A 6,857-nucleotide genomic window follows, 5' to 3' on the forward strand; every position below is an offset into this window, starting at 1 on the left:
GGTTCACTTCGTGTTGCAGCCGCCGCAACGTTTCTTTTGCGCATTTTTTGATAGTCGCATAGCGTCTGTAGCGTTTCCTGGTGAAGAGCGCCCTGTGGAAAGATTCTCACTGGCCAAATGAGCTCTTTAAAAACTTTGCCGATTTGCCCTCCTATTCACGCCACAGGCTTTTGGCCAAAAAACTACCACAGAGTTTGGACAACACAAAAGCTGCTCTTATTTTTTGTTAAATATTAAAATAATTAATTATAACTACGGAAGGCACGGTGGCCAGAGCGTCGTTAATGTAAGTGCAGTTTTTTTTCATCCAGTTTTCTAATTGCCTCCAAGTTGACCAAGAACACTGTGTGTAACTTCTGTTCCATTAGTGTGATTTTATTCAGCATTATAATGCAAATTATGCAACTTTAGAATGTCAGTTTCCAGGTTTCCATCTTTGCCTAATGCATTTTGAGCATTAAAAAAAAAAAGAAATGTTTGTAATTACTCAAAAAATGTGTAATTTGTAAAAAAAAGAAAATGTCACACCACATACTTATTATGAAGTTTGAGATGTCTAAATTCAAACAAGGCAATCATGACTTCATACAAACTTTGTCCAACACCTTGGTTGCATTAAAAAGTTAATAATTCACATTTGTGCAGATGATTAATTAGTTCATCCTTGACTGCAAAAGCCTGGGGCTCGATCACATCATGTGATGTCATTTTTTCTTTTTTCCCCCCCCAGTGCAAAGATGTCTTGGTGGGTGTTCCTGCACAGCAGGACAAGGCGTTCCAAGGTAAATGTTACCCGTGCTACCCGTTCTAATGGAAGTGCAGCCAGTGATTTAGATCCAACGCTGAAGTTTTAATGCGTTCCTGTTCACACACGGAGACCGCGAAGCAACATGTGGAAAGCGCTTTTTTTTATACGCGCGGTGAGAAAAGAGCGGGGAAATATTATGGGAAATGTTTTAATGGCCCAGCAGTAGTGTGAGACCGTAGAAATATCAGGGACGGGCCGTGTGCAGAGGTCGCTGGCGGGGGGGTGGGGGGGCGGGGGGGGGGGTCCATGTGGATTTGAGTAAGGTGACGGCTGACAGAGAAGAGTGATATGAAACACGGTACGGATAAAATAAAAAAAGAAAGGAGAGTGATGACAAATGCCCCCCCCCCCCCCCCCCCCGGCCCCCCACCACCAAAAGTACAGTGTGTACCGTCCGCATCTGTCTCTCTTTTCCAGTATCGCTGTGTCACAGGCGTCTGATTGGTTCTCCTGGAATTTTTTTTTTTTTGCGCTCACAGCATCTTCAGGTGCCTGCATACGGGATATTATCTCGTTAGAACTGTTCTTCATTCTCATTAACAATTGATGAAAATACATATATTAATCTAAAGTAACATTGCTTGTGATGCCTTGTTCTCTGACCCCTCGGTCTCATTTCCAGGTGAATTTTGAGAAAAGGTCTTGCAAACATGTACCATTATAATATGAAACAGCATAACTGTCATGTTTCTGTTTCTTCTTCTTCTTCTTGTGCAGTCATAAGGTTTGTAAATCAGGATGGTTGTCGGAGGCCCATGGAGCAATGCTGTTCATCATTCTCCGTTTTTGAGTGATGGTCGTGAGAAAGGGGCAGCCACTCTGGAGAGGGAGTGAAATGAGTCCGGGGGGGGGGGTTTATTCGCTGAAGGGACTGCCGTGGAAGGGTGCGCAAGGGGTTGGTGTGGACCGGCGCACCACGGGGCCCCCCAGTAAACCCCCAGCAGTGACATCAGCCCCCCTGTTCTGATTTACGGGGTATTTTCCCCCGAGGCGCGAGCGCGCGGCGGCGGGGGCGCATGCAGAGTTCTCCTCCGCGTCAGGTGCATCCGCGAATCCCGCCATTCCTCACGGCGGTGGCCCCTCTCTCTCTCCCTCCCTCTCTCTCTGTCTCTCTCACTCTCACTCTCTTTCTCTCGCTCCCTCTCCCTCTCTCTCACCCTCTCTCTCACATCTCTCTCTCTCTCTCTCTCTCTCCCTCTCTCTCACATCTCTCTCTCCCCCTCTCTCTCTCTCTCTCTCCCTCTCCCTCTCTTTCCTTCTCTCTCTCTCTCTCTCTCTCCCTCCCTCTCTCTCTCTCTCTCTCTCTCTTCCTCTCTCTCTCTCTGTGTGTGTGCTCAGCTGCTGAGGTCGGGCAGATGTCACATTGATCACGCCACAACTAGAGCGGGCAGCGTAAAGTACTCATGGGGGGGGGATCGGCCTGGTAAACAGAGAGGGCTGACTGCAGTTCTGACTCCGGGCCTGGGCCTGGGCTTATTGTAACCTTTGCCAGGGTACTTAACCTAAAATATCCAGCTGTATAAATCCGGGTGAATGATCCTTCATGCGAAACATAAGCAGCACAAGATGCCATAGATAATGGTTTTTTGGTATATATACGCTAACAGTAAAAGCTTTAGCAAAAAACAGGCAAAGAACATTACATTACATTACAGGCATTTAGCAAACACTCTTATCCAGAGCAACTTATACAACACATTTACATTGCATCCGTTTATACAGCTGGATATGTACTGAAGCAGTGCAGGTTAAGTACCCTTGCTCAAGGGCACAACGGCGGTGTCCTACCTGCGACCTTCAGGTTACAAGACCAGCTCAACCAGTGTGTACTCAAATGGTCGTCTTTACTGGAGGAGCTGTCGTCATAGAGAGTACAATATGATGACATTTCATTTCAGCTGCATGACAGAAGTGCTGTTATGTTAATGGCCCGTTCCCAACGCGGTTTAACGGAAATCATTCAAGACTGTCACAGTATTGTATTTTTTTGTGTGTGCGTGTGTGCAATCGGAGGACACGGTTGACAGACATGGCATTTGCGAGCCACGGCCATCAATACGTCTGCTCTCCGCGAGGTTTCGCAGTAAATCGAGTGCGCTTGCTTTCCACGGTCAGGTCATCCCATTAACTTAAAGCACAGGCCGAGGGGAAACGAGTAATCTTTACATTCCGCCGCATCGCGCTCCATCGAACCCGGGGCGCGGAACGAAAGGCTTTTACTGAAGTTTATTTCCCGCGCCTGTTAAAAAAAAAAAAAGACGTACAGTCCAAGGCCTCTACCGGGAAGAAAAAAATCATAATAATACATGTCAAGTACACGTCAGGGAGCTACAGCCAAAAAAACGTTTTTTTGTTTTTTTACACCATCGTTTCTCACCACGCGGACAGCCTTACAGCTGCGTGAATTTCTGTGTGTTACAGTTCGACACGTCGGACAGGATTGTCTGGGAGCAGATGGCCTTTGTTTCCACCCCCCCCAACCCAACCCCCCCTTCCCAAAACCTCCCATGCCCCCCCCCCCCCACCCCCACCAGCCACCCCAACCCCCCAGGACTGTTTGCAGTGAGGGAGAGGCGGGCGCTGGCTCTCCACGCCGATTTTTTTTTGGGGTGTCCGCTCGGAGTACGAATGCGAGAGCCGGCCGCTGTAATCACAAGCGACTCTCAGATTGATGAGGCTGCGGGCCGGGCCTCCTTAAATATTTATATGTGCAGCTGAGGAGCGGCAGAGGGGAGAGAATGGCATCCGACGGGCGATAAAGCGAGAGAGAGAGGGAGAGAGAGGAAGAGAGAGAGAGAGAGGGAGAGAGAGAGGGAGAGGAGAGAGAGGGAGAGAGAGGGAGAGGGAGAGGAGAGAGGAGAGAGAGAGAGAGAGAGAGGAGAGGAGAGAGGGAGAGGAGAGGAGAGGAGAGAGAGAGAGGGAGAGGAGAGGGGGAGAGAGGAGAGGGAGAGGAAGAGAGAGAGAGAGAGGAGAGAGGAGAGAGAGAGAGAGGAGAGAGAGAGAGAGAGGGAGAGAGAGAGAGAGGAGGGAGAGGAGAGAAAGACAGAGGGGGGAGATGAAAGAGGAGGGGGTAGAGAGAAGAGAGAGATAGGCGAGAGAGAGGGAGAAGAGAGGGAGAGAGGGAAGAGAAGAGAGAGAGTGGGAAGGGGAGGGAGAGAGAGGTGGAGGGGAGAGAGGGGAGGAGGAGGGGGAGAGAGAGGATAAGAGAGACAGAGACGCTTTTCGGCCGTCGGGAATTATTCAACGTTATGGCACGGCAGGTTTTTATCCCCCCCCCCCCGCCATCCGTCTCCCCCCTTCCGAAAGGCCCCGCCCCTCTTTCTCCTCGCTCCGTATACGGCCGCCCCCCCTGCTCCGCTCAAAGGGGGGATATTGTCACGCTCGGAGCCGAGCCGCTTTCCCCCTCTCGCCCAAGAAAGAGAAATTGTGCACGCCGTTTCTCCTCCTTTTACACCGCTCTTTTTCCACTCCTTTCTTTTTTTTTTCTGTGAGAGAGTTTGGGTTTGGCTGTTGGGAGACAGGGTGATTTGGGGGTGGGGGTGGGGTGAAGGAAGGACTCTTTGATTTTTTATCTATGGAGCGACCTGGCACTCACTCACTCTCTCTCGCTCTCTCTCTCTCTCCGACACGCCCTCACCGCCAGGCCCAACTGTCGCCTCCCCGATCCTTTCTTCTCCTCGAGCCGCGGAGCCGAACCCGTGCCAGCGCCTCCCGGTCCTCCCCCTCGCCCCACATCCGCGCCCTTTGTGCCCCGTCGCCTCGGCCCTTTCACACCCCCGAATCGGCGTGTCGGGGTGCAAGGCCGTGCCAGTTGGCTTTGCCCCCCATCCCCCTCCCCATGGGTCTGTTTGGGGGGTTGAGTTTTGGGGTTTTAATTTTTTCATTTATTTTTTCAAAAAGCATCAGTGGTACGGTTTTCAGCCTTCTCTCTCTAAATGAGCCAGGTTGGAGAGGGCTATGCATGCTTTACCCACAATTCCCCCTGCTTAATACGCTAAATGGACAAGGTGGCTTCACATAGCACGCCAAACACTCCACACCTTATTGGTGTTTGAACGTCTCATTCATTATTTCAGGCACATACCAACAGGTGTTTCCAAACCTTGCTTCTCCTGCCATCTTAGATCTCAAAAGCGACGCTGATGACCTTGTACTGTACGTTCCATTTTTAAAAACTCTGACACTTTCCATTGCGGCCCCCTCTCTCGACGCCAGATTTACCCAAAGTCAAAGATTAAAGACTACACTAGGCCCCCCCCCCGCCCCCCCTCCATTTTTACCTAGAATAGATTAACTGATGTGAATGTTCAACAGTAACAGATGGGGGAGGTCAGCATGGGGACCATGACTGGAAGTACTAAGTTCCAAATTTGGCTGGAAACGTGGTGCACCAATATTCTCTACTGGCTACCTTTGACCGTCGTCCGGTTGTTTTATTGTTTTTGGCTGGCGCTACTGGACACGGCTCACTTAATATGTTCGCGGTTTTTCCATGTAATATCCGCTATTCCCCCTATGGAAACTGAAATACACCAATATTTACAGCTACATTAGACTATTTCACACTCGCTGATGTAGAACACATCGTTCTGCAAGGCCCGCGAAGCAACTGAGCGTAAATCGTGTTTGGTGAGACGCCAAAGAGAGAACCGGTCCCCTTTCTGGAGTTCTAATAAACATCTTGTAAGATAAGCAAACTTCAACAAACGCACTTCCTCCTACAGCTGGGTTCACAGCACAAAGGAACAGCGGTGGAGTTTCCATAAATACGCGCGCGGGCGAAAATAAACATACCAATAACAATAAACACGCGGATCTCCCAATGTTCTAATAACACCGCACACGCTACAACGTTCTATAAATTACATTAATATCCTGTCTGCATTGTCAACAGTTTACAAGTCGCCCTCAAAGGTTTTTATTTCGCAAATCTCAGGGGGTAAAGAAAAACAATAAACGCAACCACTTCCAGCTCGACCCGGTTCAAAATGGAAGCCAACGCGGCGCTGTTCTGCCTCGACCTCACCTGGAGATTCTCATCTGTATGTGTCTGGAGGCTCTTCCTGTGTGTCTCCCATCCCACCCCCCCACCCCACCACCCCCCACTTCCTCCTTCGCCTCTGTGGGAAAGGCGTCGGGGAGCTCTGATTTATGTCCGCGCCCGCTTTTTTTGTTGTGTGCGGCGTTTTAAAAGCGTGAAAACGCTGGGCCGCCCCCCCTGGCTGGCAGCGCACCAGGTTTGGTGGAGAGCCCGGCGGTGTCCCGTTTGATTGGTGATGTTGAATTTACCGCTTCCCCTCAGACCGGCTGCCAAGCACAATGCGCTCGCCCCAAGCTGCCCGGCAGTTACGAGCGGCCCCACAGAGGGGGAGGATGCCCCGACACAGCGAGGGTCTCGGACGCAATCTCCGAAAGGCTAATTGATCCCGAAGTTATGTTGTATGAGCGAAAGCGTTTTTTCGTGAGAGGGGTGTTTTTAAAACTTCAAAATCGATGCCGTTTCGTTTTCTTGCCGTGGTGCAGCGCGCTGGGGGGTTGTGATGGCCTCAACCACAAACCCGTAACTACGAGTAGCTGCCCGCGCATTAACCGATAATGAAAACGTTTCGCGAGCTCGAGCTGAGCCTGTGGAATAGGGCGGGAAGCCAACCAGAAATGGGGGGTGGGGGGGTTCTTCTGTTTCTCTGGTGTGGGGGGGGGGGGGGTGGGATTTCTTCTGTTTGTCTGGTTGTTTTTACTGCGACTCGACTTTCATTTTGTTTAATTACGACAGACGCTGACGTGGCTGTGTAGCGTGGGACCCAGCTGAAAGCTCCATGCTGCTCTCCGTACCCCTCTCTGCCTCACAGCAAACACACTTTTGTGCAAAGTGGTTCTCCAGGGCACCCATGAATGTGTGCGTGTGTGTGTGTGTGTGTGTAGTACGACTGGTATGTACCTCCACAGCATTCGAGCATTTTACGTCATCTTTAAACATACAGTAGTCAGCCTACAGTAAAACAGATGGCCTGTCAACTCCAGGAAGAGAGACAAGGCCTATTCATTTTGG

This window comes from Anguilla rostrata, chromosome 3 (assembly GCF_018555375.3).
Source record: "Anguilla rostrata isolate EN2019 chromosome 3, ASM1855537v3, whole genome shotgun sequence".
NCBI lineage: Eukaryota > Metazoa > Chordata > Actinopteri > Anguilliformes > Anguillidae > Anguilla > Anguilla rostrata.